This window comes from Cynocephalus volans, chromosome 6 (assembly GCF_027409185.1).
Source record: "Cynocephalus volans isolate mCynVol1 chromosome 6, mCynVol1.pri, whole genome shotgun sequence".
Lineage (NCBI taxonomy): Eukaryota > Metazoa > Chordata > Mammalia > Dermoptera > Cynocephalidae > Cynocephalus > Cynocephalus volans.
The window spans coordinates 116,504,285-116,528,147 of record NC_084465.1 but is presented as its reverse complement, the minus strand read 5'-3'; the positions used below and the strand labels follow the sequence as shown (position 1 = coordinate 116,528,147).

General features: G+C 37.4%; 1 protein-coding gene across 1 annotated transcript in view; it reads left to right on the top strand.

Moving 5' to 3' along the window:
- HS3ST4 (heparan sulfate-glucosamine 3-sulfotransferase 4) overlaps positions 1-23,863 on the top strand; it is a 383,292-nt gene that overhangs the window by 90,435 nt on the left and 268,994 nt on the right. The window lies entirely within an intron of this gene.

The following is a 23,863-nucleotide window of genomic DNA, read 5'->3' as shown; positions in this document are numbered from 1 at the left end:
ACGTAATCAAATACTATACTCTGAATAATTTCAGTCCTTGATGTTTGCTTGGACTTTATGATCCAGAATATGGCAAGTTTAAATAAATACCTGAATACACTTGAAAATGTTGTGTATTACATCGTTGTTAAGAGCAGCATTCTGTATATTTCAATTAGATCTTCTGTTATGTTTGTGCATTTGTTTATTACTTCTTTTAGTGATGTCATTTTTTGGTTTATATATTTGATGTTGTGTTATTGCAGACAAATTTAGAATACTTATGTCTTTCTGGAGGTTTCACCATATAATCAGTATGAAATGTCCAGAAATCTTTAGCTATGTAGTGCCAAAAGAATTAATACACCATATGAGGAGCTCAGAGGAGCTTAGTATACCATATGCCATCTAGCAAGGGTGTATGATAGCTATTATATTTAATAATGATATTATTTATTTTTGTTATCTGGTCAGATTCTCTAATTTTTTTCTGTTCTTTTGGACATTTTGATCAAAGTTTAAATTGTGAGTCTCCTAATTGTGGATAACTGGGTCACTTGTGGATCACTTTATTTTTGTTTGTTTCTTTTCCATTAATACTCATTTTTGACATATCTGGTAATTTCAGTTGGATGTTGGACATTATGTATGCCAAATTGTAGGGTTTCTGGATGATGTCATTGTCTTTCAGTGTGGATTCACCCTTTTCTGTGGTGGGCAGCAGGGGCACAGATCATCTTGTACCATCAGGGACAGAGCTGACTTGAGAGTGGATTGCATTCTCTGTGTGGCTCAGTCTATCTTTTGTTCAACCCCAACCCCCATGTATCACACTCTAGGTGTCCCAAGTTAGAGCTTATGATATTTCCTAGAACTCTTCTCCTTGGCAGGTCTTCAAATCTAATTTTTATCTCTCCAGTACTGTCAAAACTCTTCTTTTAAAAGCCTGTTTTAGTTTGGCTTCTTAGCCTTCTGCCTGTGACACTTCATGGATGAAGGCCTCAAGAGGAAAATTCGTGTTGAATGTTGGTCCCACTTCTTGGTTCTGATATTTGCTTCTCAAGTTACTGCTTATATGGCATCCCTGAACCCCAATTTATTTTAATCTGAACCCCAATTTATTTTGACCTGTGCAATTGTCCATATCTCAGTTGGTTTCTATGCCTTGTAACAATTGCCCTTGCCTATCTTTTTAGCCTCTTAACCTGTGCTAATAATTGACAAATGTCCTGTGGAAAATATCAACATGCAGAAAATTTGGCTCACCTCAGTGAGCTTTTTTTCTTTCTGTGGTCTGGCTTTTAAACCCTGGTTGCCACAGAAACTCTCTGATTCTTTTATATAGATCAATTTGTATATGTTAATGACTTTTATCATTGTACAAAAAAAGTTTGTTTTGTACAAGGTACTCTGCTTTAAGAAACTGCATGCTCAGATTTGATATTATGCTCAGGTTTCCTGTCTGCTCTAATAGTGCTTGTCAATATCAGTTCATTGTTGTCTCTGAGCAACCAATTATGGCATTGCAAAAAATAAATTATTATAAGTAACGCTATTTAGCATTTTGGAGTTTACAGTTGTTTATCTACTGCAACTTTCTGTTCTCATTGGACCCTATGAAAGGAGAATCACTCTCATTCTATAAATGAGGTAATACCTTTCAGGAGTTGTTAAATGTGTTGTTCAAGATCTCACAGTCAGGAAGTGCCATCGTTTGTACTCCAGGAAAACTCACGTAAGATTTTAACCTCATCTACATTGCTTATCTCGAAAGAAGATTCTAGATACAGAAAAATTGCCAAATATTTTTATGTATTTGTATCCTTAATTTCAGGCAGTATGATTTGGAGATTAGGTGCTTGAGCTCAGATGTTCAGAGACCTGAATTCAAATGCAAAATCGTCCATTAAATTACAATATGACCCTTTGCATGTTACCTTTTTAATCTTCTATTTTCTCATCTTTAAGGTATTTAGAACAAAGTATACCTTATTCACAGATTAGTTAGTAGTGGCAAAAGAATTAATGCATGTGAGGAGCTTAGAATACCACATGCCATCCAGCAAGGGTGCATGTTAGCTATTATATTTAACAATAACATTATTATTGTTGTCATTGCTATTGTTGTTACCGATGCCGCTTGACCATTCTCAACACTCCTTGTATTTTAATTTCCTTCCATGGCCTCCCCTGTACTAATGAAGGGACAAGTTTGCAGAGGTCCAAAAGTACTGCTCATAAATCATTTAGAAAGCAGATGCTTGCGTTTTATTTCCAGTGACTACTGTCCCTTGTTAATAGCTAGAACTATGAAGAACAGTCAGAAGCCTGGGTTCTTGGAAAACGAATGTTACTCAAACTAAGTTTCTTTATGCAAAGCTTGAGAAATCAAGAGTCCTCAAGGATATTGACTGAAACAAAGGATTTTCTGTTTTATCCTCTTTTGGCTGCTGTCTGATGGCCTACTTCATTCTCTGCTGGTGAAGCTATTCATTGCTTCTCATACCCTGTTATCACAGGAGTGGCAGAGGACATATAACATACTGGGAGAAAGGAGATTTTGATACAAGTATGTGGTGAATTTGGGGTAGAAGGAAGGGTTGAGGAAATCAGCCTACTACTCTCCTCCAGTGAAAGACGAGTGATTGAAATCATGAAACCCAAAAGTGAGTTTAAAAACTCCCTCAATTCCAAGAAGGAAGACGTACCCAAGACCACTCTTCTACCTTTGAGAATGCAGAGATTGGTCACAGAACTTCTAGGAGGAAGTGATTCATGGCATGAGGTAGGAAAGCAGAGATAGAGAGTATATCAGTCAATTTATGCTAAGATATGCTGTGGTAACAAATCACCCCAAAGTCTCTGTCTTACAACCACAGAGGGCTGTTTCTCACTCACTTTTCATGTCCAGTTTGGGCCAGCTGTAATTATGTTATTCACCTTATTTACTCTGGGACCCAGGCTAGTAGAGCAGTTACTATCTTGGATATTAATAATTTTATGGCAGAAAGAAAAGAGAGCATAGCAGAATATGACAAAAATACAATGACTCTTAAAGCTTGTAATTAGAAGTGTTTACATGAAACTTTCCATTTTTATTTCATTGTGTCAAGAAAGTCACATAGACAATCCTGATGTTAGTGGAGTGAAGAAAAATATCTGTCCACTGGGAGAAGCAGTGAATATTTGAACAATAATATAATCTATTGCATGGACAAGTTCATCTACAGAAAAAAAGGGATTGGATGTCCCAGGATGGCATGACTGGAGACAATCTGAATTTTAAATGCTGGCAATCAGGGGCTGGCCCCGTGGCTCACTTGGGAGAGTGCGGCATAGGGATGGCCTGTGCACTCGCTGCACACCGTGCCAAGGGTTGCGATCCCCTTACCCGTCAGAAAAAAAAAAAAATGCTGGCAATCAGGAGCACTAAGCTGTAGGGGACTCCACAGCACCGTGGTCTTTAGAAGTTTGTCTCCAGTCCTGTCCTGGAGCCTGCAATCCCTTTATGACATATTCTTACCTGGACACCTTTACTCATGAGGAATGCCCACCTGCCTGCTCTAGTGCTGTTGTCCTTCCAGCACTTCCCTGCACATTGAGTCGTGATTATTGATAACATGGCACGAATATTACATATGTGATCTCTCTAATGAGCAAATAGAGGCTTCCTTGAAGAATCCAAGTACAATCTTGGTGGTGCACACGAAGCAAGAAGAGCCTGTGCTGTTTGGATACCCTAACTGTCAGTCTCTTCAATGAAGGAAAGCCATATTTTCATTTTCACAGAGCAGACTGGAACTATGAACTAACATTTCTCTGATCTTTACTTTTTGTGTGTGTGTGTGACTGCAGTCTTGAAGTGGGATGATGGGTGGTTTCCATGCCACCCACCCTCCAATTTTCATTTTTACCTTCAAGTACCATTTTTCCTCCCAACATTCCCTGCCTTTCAAAGGTTCTTCTGTTGGTTGGGTTTTGTAGGACTTTTTCTCCTAGTGAGCTCTTACTCATTCTTTTTTGTTAATACACAAAAAAAAGTCCCAAATTAAATATTTATCACTTACAGAGTAATATATAATCTTTAGAGACAAAATAAATTACAAAGATAAACCAAGAGAAAACAAACTTTAAATTACCTTTAATTCCTTGACCCAGAGATAATCATTGTTAATGTTTTAGTGTCTAACCTTTCAGACTTTTCTCTGTGAACCATCACAAGCAATTTAAATGACATCATATTAGTTATTACCAGTGTGGACTCTGGAGACAAAAGACCTGGGCTCACAAGCTGGCCCCTCTACTCACTAACTCTATGTTCTCTGACAAGTTATTGAAACTCTCTAAACATGTTTCTTCATCTGTAAAATGGTAATTTTACTTTCCTCATATGGTTGTTAAGATTAATTGAATCCTTTTATTGTAATGTGCTTAGAATTCTGCCTAACGTATATCAAGTGCTTAATATTCATATTGATAGCTACATCTATATGTTTTGATAATATACTAGATGTATCTCTATATCAATATATCTACATTCATGATTCATACTACAGTTTTTAATGAAAGAATTATATTACAATAACATTGTATAATATAATATTTTTAAACAATTTCCTATGGTAGAATTCTTAAGATGCTTACAATTTTTTACAACTCTTATTGGAAAAAAAACATACTCTCAAATATTTATCTAGGAGAAATCCCCAGAATTTGGATTGCTGGGTCAAGTATATGCCCAGTATTACAAATTTTGCTGTAAATTTCCAGTGCTCATTGACTTGCTGGATGTTTCTGAGGGTCCCCTACATCGTCGACTTCATTCAGTTTTATTTTTCTTAATGCTGTTTATTTGATAAGTGGAAAAAGCTGTCAAATTTTAATGCAAGTTTCTTTTAATTCTAGTCCAATGGAATGTTTAAAGCTTACCTTTTCTTGGCATTTTTTTTGCATTTTGATGGGGGTGGCATCACTTTCTCATGTGTCTATTTCTGTTCCCACTCCTCCTTTCTCCAGCTCCTTTCCTCTCTGTGATGGAAATCTACCTACTTTTTTCTTTGTTTCTAATTTCAAATGCAATAATGGCTGCTGGAATACAGAAGTATATAAAGGAGAAAATTAATTTTCCTCTGAAGTTATACCCTAAGAGAGCTTTTATTTGTGACTATAATTTGGTGACTGTATTTCAGGACTTGATGATGGTTCCCAAAGTTTAGTGTGGGTTAGAATCTTTGGGAAGGTGCTATGGTCTGAATGTGTTTTTCCCAAATTCATAAATTGAGACTTGATCCCCAATGTGATAGTATTAAGAGGTGGGGCCTTTAGGAGATAATGAACGGGATTAGTGACCTTACAAAAGAGATGTGAGGGCGCTGATCACCCCCTCTGTGATGTGAGGACACAGAAAGAAGCCCCATCTGTGAAGCAGACAGTGAGCTTTCACCAGACACTGAATCTGCCAGATTCTTGATCTTGGACTTCCCAGCCCCCAAAACTGTGAAAAATAAATTCCTATTATGTATAAATTACCCAGTCTGGGGTATTTTGTTATAGCAGTCCAAATGGACTAAGACAGAGGGCTTGTTAAAACACAGATTGCTGGGTCCCATACTTAAAGTTTATGATTCAGTAGCTTTGGAGCAAGACCCAAGAATCTGCATTTCTGGCAAGTTCCAGGTAATGTTGATGCTGGTCTGGGAAACACAATTTGAAAACCACTATTATGTACACGCACGACAAAATACCCATACTGCCCACTGACTTTCTGTGTTTCACTTAATCTATCATGGATATTATTTCATGTAGTTCTAGCTCATACTGGTATGCAACATAGTGCATATTATTCCATTGTGTTGATGTATGCTGATTTATTTGATATCATAGACATTTAAGTTGCTTACAGAGATTTTTTTATTATTATGATAACAATGCATCAAAAAAATCCTTGTTCTTATATGTTTGTGTACTTGTACAGGTCTTTCTGTAAAACAACTTCTCAGAAGTGGAATTGCTGGTAAATGGGCATGCACATATAAAATTTTGACACATTCCATTGCTCTCCAGAAAGATTGTACTAAAATAACTTCTGCTTACTGGCTGTAAGACTTCCTGTTTCTTTATAACCTGGCTGAAGACAAAGTAGGATGAGACTTTGCCAGTCAGTGGAGAGAGGAATTATATTTCACTTTTATTTAATTTTAATTCTTTTGTTATTTGTGCTGTTACACGTTTTAAATGCTTATTGACCATTAACATTTTTTTATTCTGTTTTATGAAGGCTAGGTTATTTAAGCACAAATAATCAGCCTTTACAACATATGTTGTAAATATTTTTACCATTTATCATATAATTTTTTTTTGCCTTTTCTAGTACAGAGAAAAATTTAATTTGCCTTATATTTTATGTACTTATCTTTCTTTCATGTTACTTTTCCCTTTGATGTTATGCTTAGACAACCTTTTTCCCATGTGATATCATTTGTTCATTCATTTAATCAACAGTTACATTTAGCTCAGCTGTGACATAGAAGCTATCCCAGGTGCTGGGGTGAACAGTTCCAAATCCTGTTCTCATGAAGCTTGTATTGTATTTATTTATTTACTGTCAATAAAGAATTGATAGAATGTTCTAGAAGCTGCTGGTTGCTGTGTGAGAAGTGAAGCAGAGAAGGATGATATCAATGTTTACTTATATTTTCGTTCACTTACTTTTGTAATTTCATTTTTCAGTTTTCAATTTTTCATTCATTGACAAATTATCCTGTTGTAAGACCTGAAATGTGGTTTAAACCTTTCTCTAGCTAAGCTTATTTATTGAATATGTCGTTCTTTTCCTACATATCTAAAATATCAATTTTAGGGCCCACTAAATACTTCTATATTTGGGTCTATTTTCTTTCCTTTTTATTCTGTTCCATTAATCTACCTCTGTTATGGTCTCAGCACGCAACGACAAAAACAGCAACAATTTTTTATTGTTCCCTTATGTTATATTTTATTATTTAATACTGCAGCTTCTCCCTCTTTATCATTCTTTTTCAATATATTTTGGCCCATTCTGATCTGCTTATACTTGCAGACGAATTTTAGAATCATGTTGTCAAGTTCCAAATAAGATCACTTTGGAATTTTATTAAATAATATTAAATTTGTAGATTAATGTTTGAGGACTTAAAATCAATATGGTATTGACTTGTCCCATCTTGGGACATGGCTTGTATAACAATGTATTCATTGTTTTCATATTCCCCTATCAAAACGTTATAATATTTTTCATCTGGGTCGTATACATTTCTCTTTAAAGTTATTTCAAGGTGTTTTACATTTTTGTTGCTATTGTGAATGTGATAATTACATATTATGCTTTTTAAGTGGCTGTTATTGCCATATAGTGAAGCTATTAGCTTTTTTTACAATTAAAAAATTATTATACTTAAATAATAAAAGGGTACAAAATTGACTGTCAATAGTTGTGTACAATGTGTGATGGTTAAATTAGGATAGTTAGTTTTTAAATTTTACAAGGAAAGAGAAATACCACGTGTTCTCACTCATAACTGGGTGCTAAAAAAATAGGAAAGAAAGACAGAAAGAAAGAAAGAAGGAAGGAGAGAAAGAAAGACCATAACAATACATTGAACTCTCAGAAAGAGAGAACAAATTTGAGGACACTAGAGATGGTGGGGAGGTTGGGAGGGGATGGAGAGTGATAGGTCAGGTAAAGGGCACAAAGAAAAAATAATAATGAATATGCTAATAATAAAAAATAAAAATTAAAAAAATATTTTATATATAGCTGTATAAATATATGGGGGGTACTTCAAAACTTTCATGGGAAGTTTTGTATTATCTTTCACATCTATTTTTCTGTGAACTTTTTGAAATACCCCCATATATGTGTATGTAATATGTATCATATATATAATATATACCAGCTTTTTAAATCCATGAAACATATATACATATTAACTTATCTCTGTATCTATCTATCTATAGTACCACAATTTCATAGTAAGTTTGTGGTGGCCTCTCTTAGATGTCTAAGTGCTATTATATGATTCACAAATAATGATACAGTTGTCTCTTTCTTCCCAATATTTGTACAATATTGCTTTATCTTACATTTTCACATTGTCTACAATTTCGAGAATGACGTTAAATAAAAACTGAGATGGTTTGCTGCTCTCAGTCTTGACTTTAATGAGAATATCTCCATTGCATCATCGTTAATAAATGTGAAGGGGCAGACATTCCTCAAGTACTTTTTTCTGCTGTGCATTGTGCTGGGTGCTGGAGCCAAGAGAGCATGTTTGAATCTTGTCAGTATTTGCCTCTCCTCCCTTGCTCTTTTTGTGACCCGCCTTTTCCACAGAATGAGGTTTATTATTACTATTATTATTATTATTATTATTAAATTCATGACATTTTATTGAGTTTTTCTTATAGACTTTTTTTTTTTTCAGGAAAGGTAAATGAGGACTTCATTTCTCTGTTCTCTTCTGTCAGAGAACTTATTTTTTGTTACTTTCACAAAGGAGTTTCAGCTTGCCTGAATATAAAATTCCTGGGTAACAGCGGTTTTTTCGTCAAAATGGCATACTTTGTTTCATTGTTTCTGGCATCTCCTGCTGAAGTGGAGGAGATTGCAACCACGATTTTCTGTTTCTTTGCATGTGATCAGGATCCCCACCCCTTGGGTAGAACTAAAAATATCAACGTCTAAATGTTGCCTTATTTTCACTTTTCTCCTTTGGTAATGAACGAGTCCTTTCAGTCTTTTTCTCTCTCCCTCTTCCTCCGTCCCTCCAAAAAGGCCAACTAGCCTATGGGTGTGAATTCCACCTGTTCTCCCACAGACTTGACAACCATGAGCAAGTTACTGACTTCTCTGAGCCTCAGTTTCTTCATCTGTAGAACTGGCATAGAATGATACTGCCTTATAGATATAAAGTGAAAATTACATGTGATAATGCTAGCTGTGGTCATATGAATTTAAATATATTTCATATTCCATCAGTTCTGTGTTCTTCTTCAGGATTTCTAGCTTGTCATTTCCATGACCGTCATCAACATATAATCTCTAGAAACCACTGTAGAAGCAATTTCTAATTAGCTTTATCTTTTTTCATTTTTCTTTTGCATCCAGAACAAGCTTTTTAAATTTGTTTTGCTCAACAAGGTGGTGAAATTTCCTGTATTGTCAATTCAGCTCCCTACCACCCTTAATGTTTTAATTCTGTAAATCATTCTTTCCTTGAATTAATTCCTTAACGCTATCAGCATTCTCTTTTTTCCTTCAGTGAATTGCCTCATTATTTCCTCTTATTTTAGAGTCTGTGTTTTCTACGATTTCCTTGAGGGTGAAAAGCAGATGGTATCTACAATTTCCTGAGTAATTTTTCTTGAAAATATGATCCTCCTCTGCTTGTTGTATGTTATGTTTAAATCCTTCTTCAAAGTTACAAGTTCTTTTCCTAAGCCTCTTGTGGTGGTGGAGGTGGTGTTTGTTCTGTTTTAAATTTATCCTGGAGTGTGGACAGCCCTATTCCAGCTTGTTATTCGCCCCAAAATCGCATTACGTTTTTATGTGGTTTTGTTCTGTTCGCCCTTATGCCTTTGGAATCCTTATCTTCGATCTTGTGAAGTTGTTGTATGATGAAGTGAGATAATGTCTTTCATGAGTTTAGTCCATTGGCTAATGATTGATATTAGCACTTAATAATTGCTAGTTACGATTATTGTTATTACAGTACTTTTTCAAGCTGGAGAGGAGGATGACCTAGGTTGTCATCGACAAGTCAAGGACACCACAACCTCAGGGGGGTCATGGAGGGACCTGGGATCCAGAGTGCCCTATCGATTCCTCCTCCAAGTTTTTTTTTCCCCCTAATAAATCAGAGTATTTTTATTCCATTTAAATGCACTATCAAAGTTTGTTAAAGCTCCGGAGCTTGTATCTATTTGGTTTTTTGTTGGCATAAGTGGGGTGACTGAAGTCTCTCTCTTCATGCTACTGGCTACCGAGTTGGGGCTGTGCCCGACTTTAGTCTACTATCTTTGTTTCTCTAAGAAGGTCGATAGGGGATTTTGTTGGATTTCCCTTAGATTACTTCTTGTTACCAATACTTTCCAGAAGGGAAGTGGTCTGTGGTAAATCACTTCAGTGCACTTACATCTGCAACCTACACTGCTTACATCTCTCAAAGTAGGTGGCACTCTCTTCTGGACTCAACTGTGGCATGAAGTTGCCTCATTTTGGTTTTTCTCTGGTCAGCTCATCTGTGTATGTGAATGCACGTGTGCATATATATGTGTGTCCACGTGCAGGCAGGAAATTAGTGCATTAGTCTCCCACTCATGGAATGCCAGCCTGGTTACCATTCCCACTGCAAATGCTCTCCCAACTACTCTAGGGAGAGGCAGGGTTTACATCCACTGAATCCCCATGTCATCTGTACATACTTGAACTATGACAGTTATCACACTCAATTTCATACTTATTTAAATGTTTGTCTTCTCTGGTTTCTATCAGTTTCTAGAGAGTAGAAACTGCTCTTACTCATTTTGGGGGGTCTTAATTCAACTTTTTATTTTGAAATAATTATAAATTCACATACGATAGTAAGAAATAACAGAGACTTGGTATATATCCCTTATGCTAACATATTGCAAAACTGTAGTATAATATCAGACATTGACATAGATAAAATTCACCGATTCTATTCAGATGTTCCCAGGTTCACTTGTACTTGTGTGTGTGTGTGTGTGTGTGTGTACGTACAAATATTTAGTTCTCTGCAATTTTATCACATGCATAGGTTTGTGAGTCCACCACTACAGTCAAGATGCAGAAGAGTTTCCACCACCACAAGGGTTTCTCATGTTGCTCTCTTATAGCTACACCCTCTTCCCTCCCACTATCCCTCACCCCCATCTCGAATCCCTGGCAATTACTAATCTGTTCTCCATCGCTACGATTTTCTCATTTCAAGACTGTTAAATAAATGGAAATGTAACATATGTAACCTTTTGACATTGGCTGTTTTTTACTCAATATAATTCCCTGAAGATTCACCCAAGTTGTATCAATAGTTATTTCTTTTTATTGCCGAGTAGTTTTCCATGGTATGGAGGTAGTCCAATTTGTTTAACTGTTCATCCACTGAAACACTTCTGGGCTGTTTCCAGCTTCATTAGAAATAGGGGGCCGGCGCCGTGGCTCACTCGGGAGAGTGCGGCGCTGGTAGTGCCGAGGCCGCAGGTTCAGATCCTATATAGGGATGGCCAGTGCACTCACTGGTTGAGCGTGGTGGAGACAACACTGTGCCGAGGGTTGCGATCCCCTTACTGGTCAGAAAAAAAAAGAAAAGAAATAAGGCTGCTATGAACATTCACGTAGGTTTTGTGTGAACATAAGTTTCCATTTCTTTGGGATAAATGCTCAAGAGTGCAATTGCTGGGTTAAATGGTTATTGCATGTTTAGTTTTCTAAGAAATTGTCAAACTGTTTTCCAGAATGGCGATACTATTTTACATTTTCACCAGCAGTGCATGAGTGATCCACGTTCTCTGCAAACTTGCCAACATTAGAGTTATCGCTCTTTAATTTTAGCCATTCAGATAGGCGGGTAGTGATATCCCACTGTGGCTTTAATTTGCATTTTCCTAATTGTTAATGCTGTTGAACATCTCTTCCTGTGCTTATTTGCCATTTGTATATCTTCTTCAGTGAGTTTATGTCTCGTGAATATTTTCTATTTGGATTGTTTGACTTATTTTTGAGTGTTGACAGTTCTTTATTCTAGATACTAGTCTGTTACTGGATATGTGATTTGCAAGTGTTTTCTTCTAGTCTGTAACTTGTCTTTTTATCTGCTTAATAGGGTCTGTTGCAGAGCAAAAGTTTATAATTTTAATGAGATCAAGTTTACCAGAATTTTCTTTTACGGATCATGCTTTCTGTGTCAAGTCTAAGAATTCTTTACCTAGTTTAGATCCTGAAGATTTTCTATTATTTATATTCTAAAATAGTTATAATTTTATGTTTTGCATTTAAGTTCATGATCCATTTTGAGTTAGCATTCCCATAAAGTTTGAGGTTTGGGTCTATGTCCATATTTTTGCCTATGCACATTGTCCAATGCCCCAACATCATTCATTGAAAAAGCTATGTTTCCTCCTTTGAATTGCTTTTACACTCTTTTGTCAGAAATCTGTTGGGTGTATTTGTGTTGGTCTATTTTTAGATTCTGTTTTCTGTTCCACTGATTTATGTGTTTATCCTTCTACCAGTATCACACTATATATTACTGTACATTTATAGTAATCCTTAAAGTGAGTGATTCCTCTCACTTTATTTTTTATTCAATATTGTTTTAAATATTCTACGGACTGTGCCTTGCTATATAAACTTTAGAGTACATTTGTCTACTTCTACAAAAACCTTGTGCAGATTTTGATAGGAATACATTAAATCGATAGATCAATTTGGGGAGACTTGACATCTTTACTGTGTTGAGTCTTTCAATTCCTGAACACAGTATGTCTCTCCATTTATTTAGCTCCCTTTGATTATTTTTATTGGCATTTTTAAATTTTCAGTCCATGTCTTGTTAAGTTTATAACTAGGTACAGACAGTCCTGACTTACTATGGTTTGACTTACAAGTTTTTGACTTTGCAATGGTGTGAAAGCAATAGGCGTTCAGTAGAAATCATGCTTTGAGTACCTGTATACGGTCATTCTGTTTTTCCCCTTCAGTACAGTATTCAATAAGTTACATGAGATATTCAACACTTTACTATAAAATAAGCTTTGTGTTAGATGATTCTGCCCAACTGTAGGCTACTGTAAGTGTTCTGAGCATGTTTCAGGGAGGCTAGGCTAAGATGTGATGTTTGCTAGGTTAGGTGTAGTAAATGCATTTTTGACTTAAGATATTTTCAGCTGATGGTGGGTTTATCAGGACCTAACCCCATCAAAAGTCAAGGAGCATTTGAAACAGCTGTAAATGATGTTGTTTTATTAATTTTGGTTTCTATATATTTATTGTTAGTATATAGACATGCAATTGATTTTCATATGGTGATCTTACATCCTACAACTTTGCTAAACATACTTATTAGTTCTAGAAGATTTTGGGGGCTAGGAATCTATGTCAACAAGCATATTATCAGCAAATAGGGATAGTTCTGTTTCTTTCCAATTTGTATAGCTTTTATTTATGTTCCTTGCCTTATTGCAGTGGCTAGAACTTCTATTATTATATTAAATAAGAGTGGATATTCTTGCCTTGTTTCTGATATTAGTGAGAAAGCACATAGTCTTTCACCATTAAGTATGATATTAGCTTTATTTTTTTTTAAAACATGATTTTTATGAGGTTGATTTAGTTATCCTCTATTTCTAACATGCTGAGAGTTATCATAAATCACATTGGATTTTGTCAAGTGGTTTCTATGTATCAATTTTTCTCCACTAGCCTATTGACATGGTGGATTACATTGACTTATTTTTGAGTTAGCTTTGCATACCCAGAGTAAGTCCCACTTGATCATGTTATACCATTCTTTTTATACGTTGTTGGATCTGCTTATATTTTGTTAAGGATTTTTGTATCTATAATCATGTGAGATATTAATCTGTATTTTCTTTTTTGTAATGTCTTTATCAGGTTTGTGTATCAGGGTAATATCGGTTTCATAAAATAATTTCATAAATGGTTCCTTCTCTTCTCTTTTTGGGAAGAGATAGTGTCTTATTGATGTTTATTCTTGTTGAAATGTTTGCTACAATTCTCCAGTGAAACCATCTGGGTCTGGAGATTTCTTTTTTGGAGAATGATAAATTATGAATTCAATTATTTTATTGGTTATAGGACTATTAAAATTTTCTGTTTCATCTTTGAGTTTTGTTAGTTTGTAGTTTGGGGCAATTGATCCATTTATTCTGAGTTATTGAATTTGTGAGTGTAAAGTTGCTCACAGCATTCCTTTATTATCTTTTTAATGGCTACAGGATCTTTAGTAATATCCTCTGTTTTATTTCTAATATTGGTAACTTCTCTTTTTTAATTTTTGTCAGTTTTGTTAGAATTTTTTCAATTTTATTGTTTTTTTTTCCACCAAAGAGCCAGCTTTTTGTGTCATTGGTTTTCTCTGTTTTCCCTATTTTCAATTTTATTAATTTCTGTTCTTTATTATTTCTTCTGCTTGCTTTGGGTGTGTTTTATTCTTCTGTTTCTAGTTTTTTGAGGGAGAAACTTAATTTATTTATTGGAAATCTTTACTTTTTGCTAAAGTAAGACTCTGGTGCTGTGAATTTCCCCATTGGCACTGCTTTAGCTGCATCTCACATATTTTGATATGTTGTACTTTTGTTTTCATTTATTTATATTTTTTTATTTCCTTTGAGACTTCCTCTGGGACCCATGAGTTATTTAGAGATATGGTGTTTAATTTCCAAATATTCAGAATTTTTTCCTGTTGTCTTTCTGTTGTTGACTTATAGCTTTGCTCCATTGTGGTCAGAGAAAATGGTTTGTATGATTTCAATTCTTTAAATTTATTGGGTTTTTAAAAAAAAATTTATTTTATTTTGTCAATATACAATGTGGTTGATTATTGTGGCCCATTACCAAAACCTCCCTCCCTCCTCTGTATTGCCCCTCCCTCCCAACAACTTCATATCTGTTCGCTTGTCATATCAACTTCAAGGAATTGTAATTGTTGTGTCTTCTTCCCTCACCCCCCCAGTTTATTTGTGTATTTGTTTTTTATTTTTAGCTCCGACAAAGAAGTGAGAACATGTGGTATTTCTCTTTCTGTGCCTGACTCATTTTACTTAATGTAATTCTCTCTAGGTCCATCCATGTTGTGGCAAATGGCAGTATTTCATTCTTTTTTATAGCAGAGTAGTATTCCATTGTGTAGATATACCACGTTTTCCGTATCCACTCATCTGATGATGGATATTTGGGCTGGTTCCAACTCTTAGCTATTGTAAATAGTGCTGCAATGAACATTGGAGAACAGGTATACCTTCAACTTGATGATTTCCATTCCTCTGGGTATATTCCCAGCAGTGGGACTTTTTTTTTAATGCACCAGGGTGTTATCCACCTTGGTGAATGATCTATGGTATTTGAAAAAAATGTATATTCTGCTGTTGTTGGATGAAGTGTTCATATATATCAACTAGATCTTGAGGGCTGATTGTGGTGAGACCTACTTCTTTGCTGATTTTCCATTGAGTAGTTCTATCATTTGTCAGTAGTAGGATGTTGAATCTCCCTACTTTAAGTGTGGACTTGTCTATTTCTCCTTTCAGCATTATCAGTTTTTGCTTCATTCTTTTCAGGCTCTGTTGTTTGGTGAGTACACATTTAGAATAATTCTTTTACTAGTTTTCACATTCTTAATAGAGTGCCCAGCATATAATATGGGCTTTCAGTAAATATTCCCTGCATGACTTAGTAAGTTAAAATTAAATAAGCACATAAATGAAAGATAGGAAATATTTCACTTTCTCAAGCTGTGCTTTTCCCCCTGGTTGTATAAATTATGCATCATATAGTTTTCAATTAATTTTTCTTAGTTCCTCATTTAGGTGTGTTTTTTTTGGCATTAATTTGAACATTTTTGAGAAGGAGCAAAACTTAGCAGAAAAGCATGAACTTTTGAGTGAAAGAGCTTTGATTTTTAGTATCAGCTTTGTGACCAAACAGATAATTTTGCCTCTTTAATTTTTAGCTTATTGGTTTGGGAAATGAAAATGATCACACTCTATTAATTAGGAAACTGTTGGTGGCAAGTGACAGAAAGGGTGGCAACAGCAAATTGGATTATTTAACAGAAAATTTCAGAAGTAACTCATTTCAGGTGTAGCTTGATCCAGTCCAGAGGTTTCTTTCATCATAAGGGAATCCAGCTGTATTTCTTAGTGATTCTCTAGATCACAAATTAAAAAAAAAATGCCCCTTTTTATAACAGCTTATTTGCAGGACCTCCTGAAATGAAATTCATATGATACAACCAATCATCACGTATAATTTAAAAATCGATTTAATGGCCTAATTATAATAAAAGAAGACATAAAATGAAAGGAATTTATTATAAAATTATATCTATCTCTATGTATCTGTTTGTCTACCTATCTATCCATCCATCCCAATATGGAATGCTTGGTCATGACTTACACCAAAAAGCCAAACATATACCCATGATTGACTAATGCTCCCCTTCCCTCCCTGTTCTCCCAGCTCTGCAGGGCACAGTGCCTTCATGGTAGGAAGCTGCATGAGACCATTTCCAACTCTAGTTTTAGCAGGCCCTATACCTTTGTTCCTGGCTACCTTTCGCACTGTCCTATCTTTTAAATCCCCCAGAACCAAGGCTCACACAGGGGCCCCCATTTTGTCCCTTTCTGAAAACTTCTGTTGAGGCTATCAATACCTTTGTCACCTGTACTTCCGACATCTGTCCAGACTCATGTTTTGCCCTAGTGGCACCCCATTACTCTTACTGATGTCTGATTTGATTAACATTGATTATTTATGTTCAAAGATAGAGGTAGTGGCAGAGTTACAGGACTTCAGGCAGAGATAAGGGCTTCTGGAATTTTCTCTGTTTATGATTCCAAGAGGCTAGAACCAAAGGGGAATCAGAAGCAGTAAGAGTGTGAACCTCTTATGTTGATTTCAAAGGCATTGCATTTCAAAGCTCTGGTTCGAGTCTTAGCTCCTTCCTATACCAATTGCAAGTGACCCTGGACAGGTCACTTAACTGTCTTAGGCCTTAGTTTCCTCAGCTGTAAGGTAGGGTTAATAAAGGTACCTACTGCATAGGGCTGTTGAAGAATGAAATCAGAGATGCTTGCAAAAGTGTTTGCATGGACTGGCATCTAGTATGTGCTCAGTTAAAAGGGTTGTCGTTTCAGAACAGACTAGTACAGAGGTTGGTAAACTTTTTCTATAAAGGGCCAGGTGGTAAATATTTTAGTCTTTGAGGGTCATGCAAGTTCTGTGGTAGCTACTCAATCTGCTGCTGGAGTGTGAAAACAGCCATAGATAATATGTAAATGAATGAGTACGTCTATGTTACAATAAAATTTTATTTACAACCATAGGCAGCAAGCCAGATTTGGCCCATGAGCTATAGTTTGCCACTGATGTACTAAAAGATCAGATAACAGTATGGACTGTACCCAGAAGACAGGAAATATAACATAGCAGTTAAAAGCCTGAGCTATGTATATATGCCTTATATTTTTTTCTTTTAATTAAAATAAGATCATATTTTTTATTCTGTTCTGTATCTTATATTGTTTTTACTTATCAACATATAGAGGACATATTTTAGGTAAATAACTGCATTTTAAAGCCTCATTTTTACTACCTATACTAATAATTCATTATACATGGATCAACCATCTTTTACCTAGCTTTGCCTCTGTTGCTGGAGGTAAAGGTCCAGTTTCACTTATTGTGGTTTGCAATTACATATTTGTGAGGCCGTTTACTTAGTACTTTTTCCCCACCAGACTGTCTGATCCATGAAGACAGGAATTAGTGTGCACTCTTGAGCATATGCCTGGAGCTTGGGTGTCATAAAACCTCTGCCTGGACACTCACTACCTTGTTGGGGAAGTCAGTCCACCTCTCCCAGCCAGTTTCTTTACCAGCAAATGCGGATCCAGATGGAGTGGTGTAAGAGGCACATGATCTAATGCTTGTGAAAAACTTTGGAAACTGCAAAGCAAATGCTCTGTGCTATGGACTAAATGTTGGTGTCCTCCCAGATTCATCTGTTGAAACCTAATTTCCAATGTAATGGTTTCAAGAGGTAGAGCCTTTGGGAGGAGATTAGATCATGAGAGTGGAGCCCTCATGAATGGCAGTAGTGCCCACATAAGGGACCACATCTAGAAGGTGCCACCTGTAAACCACAAAGTGGACCTCACCAGACACTGAATCTGGCTGTGCCTTGATCTTGGACTTCCCAGCCTCCAGAACCATGAGAAATAAATTTCTGTTGTTTAAAATCTACTCAGTAGACAGTATTTTGTTACAGCAGTTTGAACAGACTAAGACACTCTACAGGTCTAAAGTGTTACCAGGATGGCAAATTGTTTTTTGGCTAATATGTCATTTATTTTTTTTTCTGGCTCAGGGAAGAATGTGCTCATTTCCCAGGAGAGATGTTAGTTCTGTAGCAAAAGACAGAAGTAAACAATGCTGCTCCGATGGTCTTCCATAAAGTATTGGGAAAGTTAAAAAATAAAAGCAAGCAGGAAAAGCAGCTACCTGGGCATCTGTATTTTGTCACCATTAGTGCTGTAAAGTTCTTAATATCATGTGTGATTGTTCAGTTCACTCCTAATTTCTTTCATTTTCATTCCCACTTTGCTCTTTTGCATCCAGAGATGTTCTCAGTAGTGGTGATACCTGAAGAAAGAGAGGATAAATGCAGAGAGGACAGAGAGGATAGAGCTCAGACTTCCTCTGGGAAGGTATGTTTCAAAGTCCTGTGCAGGGCATGAACCTGCAAGGCACATAGAATGGGGTTCCATGCAGGACTCCAGACTCTACAGAGCCTGTATGCAAGTCAGGGAAACTGAGGTAGAAGAAAGAAAGTCAGAAAAGATTGGCACAGAGTCACCTAATTCCTAGCTTTTGGCTAGACAGACCATTATCCTCTTCCCAAGAATGTGGGGCTTGAAGAACATGGTAGAGTATATCCATTAGTGGGGATCTCAGAGTCTGCAACATCTGAAGGCTGGGAATATCGAGAACAGATACGTACATGTACATATTCAATATGCTATTGCACAAAGATTTTTCTTTCATCAACCCACCACAGTCTGGGCTTTCACTGTCATATGACATTCAAGTCAAGTTTCTCCAGGCGATGTCTCAAACCACAAAGGGTCGTGATTCCATCAACCTTGTGTGGTTTATGTTGACACGTGTCTGATCTGCAGAGACACAACTTTCCGTAGATGAAATGTACTGAGAGATCACGGAGTTCCCCCTGAAAGTCTCGTGTCCGTCCTTACTAATTCAGTGGGCTTTCAGAGTTGCTTCTGCCTGCAAAGATGCGTGACCCATCTGTTTTGTGCTGGTGATTCTGTGGTCATTAATCCACAGAGTCCAGCGATCACTCACAGAATTGTGGTTCTAGGAGAAATTTCAACTCTACTAGACACGTGCTCCTGGGGATGCTCTGGAAGGAAGTGATTTATCATTCATAAGACAAGGACTGTTTAAGAATGGGAGAGATGTTTTTCAGTCACAGCATGGGTTGGCTGTTTGGAGGAGAACAGACAGGCCCACAAATTTCACATCACTGGTGTGTCTGATCCTGGCCTGGAGTCTGGAGGAAATGCCCATCGAGAGGGAAGGATTTAATTAAATCCCTTACTAGCCAGATTAAATTCCTCCTTCCCCTGAGTGTTTAGATCCCTAGAACTGTATAATTTTCCCATTACACCAGCTCATGATGGTTCTCATGTCACGTGCAGAGGGAGGGATGGTCAAGGCCCTGAATTTGACTGACTGACACTTACTTACTGACCACCTATGTCATCTCTTATCCATTGATTGTTGACATGCCTGAGTGGAGGCTCAGAAGAAAGCAATATTGGTTCAAATGCTGTTTTGCTACGTAGTAGCTAAAGGAACTTGGGCAAGTAATGACACCTCTTTGATCTTTTTTCTTGTTTGTGTGACATGGATTTTTTTTACTGTTATTTTATTCATATTCTTGCCTGATGATTGGTCCTCAGGACCAATTCAAATGACTGGATTTGATGAATGAAGAGTTTGCTCATTTTAGAGTTTTGATAGATATTGGGTTTTTTTTTTTTTTTTTGCCTTCCAAAAAGCTCCTATCAGTGTGTAGACTCAACCAGCAGACTTTGAAAGACATTCTGATTTCTTTTTCTTTTACAAAACTAGAGGTTATAATTATTTATGTACTCTCTTCAAAGATGATAGGTGAAAAGTGTTTTCTTATCATTAAAATGTGCACCTTTGAATTTTTGAGTGATGCTATACCTAGTATTACTTCTTTGATTATGACATTTGCATTTTTAGCAGGGTGGATAGCTCTACTCATGCCCTTTGCCCATTTTTCTAATGCAATTTCCTCTTGTTGATTTATAAAAACTCTTTACATAAACACGCCAACCTCTGCATCTGTTTGTATGTTGCAAATAATTTTTCCCTGACTGCTATTTTCTTTTTAAAGCTATTTATTAGTTTATAGATTTTTCGATTTTTATGTGATCAAATCTATCAGTCTTTTCAATATACTTTCTTTCTTTGTAATTGCTTTTAGAAAGGCTTTCTCTTCTTGGCAGTCACAGCTGAGGAGACTTGCATGTTTGAGATTTCTTCTCTAGCTTGATGAACCTGATACCTTATAGACTGGCTTTCTAGATCTACTTTTTTTCTTTTTTGTCCTCCCCTTTATTTATAATACATGATATGTCTAGGTCCAGTCTTTTCCTTGTAGTTTCTGTAGGTAAGGAAGGTCTGTTTTAGGGAAGTCCAATGTCTTAGTTTTTTTGGGCTGCTGTAACAAAATATCATAAACTGAGTGGCTTGTAAACAACAGAAATGTAGTTCTCACAGTTCTGGAGGCTGGGAAGTCCCAGATCAAGGTGCCAGCAGATTTGGTGTCTGGTGAGAGCCTGCTTCCTCACAGATGGCCAACTTATCATTCTGACCTCATGTGGTAGAGGGGGCAAGGGGTCTGTCTCTCTGGAGCCTCCTTCATAAGATCCTTAATTCTATTTGTGAGGGTTCTACCCATGACCTGATCACTTACCAAAGGCTCCATCTCTTAATACTATCACTTTTGGGGTGAGGATTTCAACTTATGAATTTTAGGAGAACATAAACATTTAGACCACAGCACACAGCTACTTGTAGACTTTCTTTTTGGGGGATGGCCATTTGGCCTTTTTATGATAAAAGGGCTTTCTGGTTGTGACAACCAAAAATGTCTCCAGACATTGCCAGCTGCCTCCTGGGTGGCAAAGTTGTCCCCTGTTGAGAACACTGGGTTAGTGAGATCCCTGCAGGTCTCCTGTATTGTGCCCTTATCTCCAGCACTTGTTCCTCCATATGGGAGTTGGGGAGAGCAGAGCTGGTGTGTTCCCCCAGGACTACTTCTAATAACAGCATGCTGCTTTCTTAGGAAGGGACTTGCAATTCGGGCCTCCGTTTCTTCTTTACAATCAGTTTTGGTCCTGCTGTGATTAGAAAGGATTCCTAGAAATTTGTGCCAAATGGCCATATTTGTGTCATTCCAGGAAACGGATTTCTTTCACCCAGGGAATTATTTCTATTCAGGAATCCTTTTACACATTGTATTTTCTGCTTCCTGATTTCCCTCAGGACTTAGATTTTCGAAATACAAAGGTCTAAACTTTTCAAAGACAGAAGCAGGAGAAAGACTTCTTGTTTCTCTCTGTTTATGCCCCCCTCTCGTAAGATAATGACTACTTATCTGTCCAAAAGAAGGAAGGGTCACAGGTAAAAGGAAATACTGGAATGAGGTATGTAGTTTATTATACGTTATGCTACCATTACCTTCTAGTATTCTGTAACCTATAGGTGGTAAACAAGTCTCATACTTTGATATTTCAGAGTAGGCCACTCATGGAATAGTAGTAACAGATGGGGCCCTGGTATCCTTCCAAGGATCCCTCTGTGTAGGTAGGTGTTGATGTGGGATACTTCATCATTTAGCTTGGGCACATCCTACCAGAACTCCATGAGGTCCTTGCTGAGCTTGCTTGGGATCTCATCCAATATGACAAACTTGAGGTTGAAGTTATTCTCCAGATGGCTTATATTCTTCAAGAGTTTCCCCAATGTGAAGCTCAGGAAGAGTAGCGATCTCCGGCTCCTTCTGGGCCTGTGCCACATGTATCTTGTAGAAATGTGCCTCTCTCTGCCACAGAAACTCCTTCAGAACCACAAGAACTCCTCCGGGCTTCAGAGCAGCATATCCTCAAGTATGGGTCTAGATGTCTTTTGTTGGTGTCCTGGTTCCTTATTAACTTGCATCATACTTGGAGTGGGGACACTTAATGAGCCTGTTTACCTTGAGGTGGACCTCAAAGCATACCTGAAGGAGGGGTGGGAATTTGATGTTGTTGGAACATTGCATGCGCCTCAGTCACAGCTGCCCTTGAGGTCCTTTTGGGCACCAAACTTGATAGTGAGGGGATACTTAGGAGCCAACCGTCCGCAGTCATGCGTAAAAAGGATAAAGAACTCTTCAATCTGCTTGGCCACCATGATGTTCTGCATCACCACCATCAGCCTGGTGTTGTCCTGAGACATATCTCTGACTTCAAAGACCATCTTCTATAGAACACATGCTACTGTGATGACCACCAGGTCCTTGAACATGCCACCACACAGTTGGCCACACAGCCTCACTGATGGCTGCTTAGGAAACACCAGAAGCTCCTCCTTCTCCTTGGGTATCAAGGGCATGCTGGACCGGAAGTGAAGGGAGTGGACTCGGCTTACTGTGTCAGAGCAGTACTGATGGACAGCAGAGGGTGTACTGTCCTGTCCAGTGGCGAGTAGCTGGAGAAGGAGGGCATCTATCAGTGACATTTGTGTGTGCTGGTCTCCTCAGTTCTCATAACAATGATGGCTGGGGGCATGAAGGTTATTTACATAGTGATGATACCTGGGCTGGGGGACTCGTGGCTTCCTCCTTGGGCAGTAGTTGTAGTGGGAGTTCTTTGTCACTTCAAGCACAGTCTGCATCAGAGAGTTAGAGTTTAGTGATGAAAATAATGTTTTAGAACTTCTTTCAATACCTACTGGGAAAAGAACTGTGCATATTTCTTCTCTTATTTGCAAAACCTATGATGTACTCTTCTCCTATATATATATGTCAAAAAGTCTTTCTGATTAAAATTTAAGTAGGATCATATGTGCCTGTGGTGGTCCTAGCACATGAAGGACACTTGCAAACAGCACTGATTACAGGTAGCTCTGATTGTGTCCATTTAACAGTGAGAGAAACTGAGACAACCTGGGAGATACTTGAGCACTGACGGAAATAAGCTGGTCGAGGTGGAGTGGTTGAAAGTAGAGGAGAGAAGACTCTAAGAAGGCAGGTGCAGCCTGAGCATGACTGGAAAGGAGGGAGTGATGGAGGGAAAGAAGTACCTGCAGGTAAGATTGCAGGTGCAGACATAGGAAGTTAAAGAAGTTTGCTCCTGATAGCCATTGTATGCGTGCAAAGTAGAGTGCATTAAAATCATTTAGAGGGATGGGTGGTAGGGTGGGGGACATTTGAAGATTTAAAGAGATTGGAAAAGATGGGAAATAAGACATTGAGGAGAAGGGAATGCAAGATGCCCAGAGAAGTGTAGCGGGTTTCCTAGGCAGTGCCGAGGGTCCAGTCAGGGTTGGTGATCATAAATTTATAGTGAAGCCATTCTGTCTTGTTGTGAAGTTTCCTCCAGCATCTTTCAAATGCTCAGGTGGATGCATGGTATATTAGTTTTTAGGGCTACCATAGCAAAGTACCACAGGTTGAGTGGCTTAAACTATAGAAATTTATTTTCTAACAGTTCTGAAGGCTAGAAGTTCAACGTCAAGGTGTCTTTAGGGTTGGTGTCCTGAGGCCTCTCTCCTTGGCTTGTGGAAGACCAGCTACTCCCTGTGTCTTCACGTGGGCATCCCTCTGTGCATGTTTGTGTCTTAATCTCCTCTCCTTATAAGTACACCAGTCATATTAGACTAGGACCCACCCCAATCATCTCATTTAACCTTAAGTACCTCTTTAAAAGCCCAATCTCCCAGTTTTGTCACATTCTGAGGTTAGGGCTTCAACATATACATTTTTTT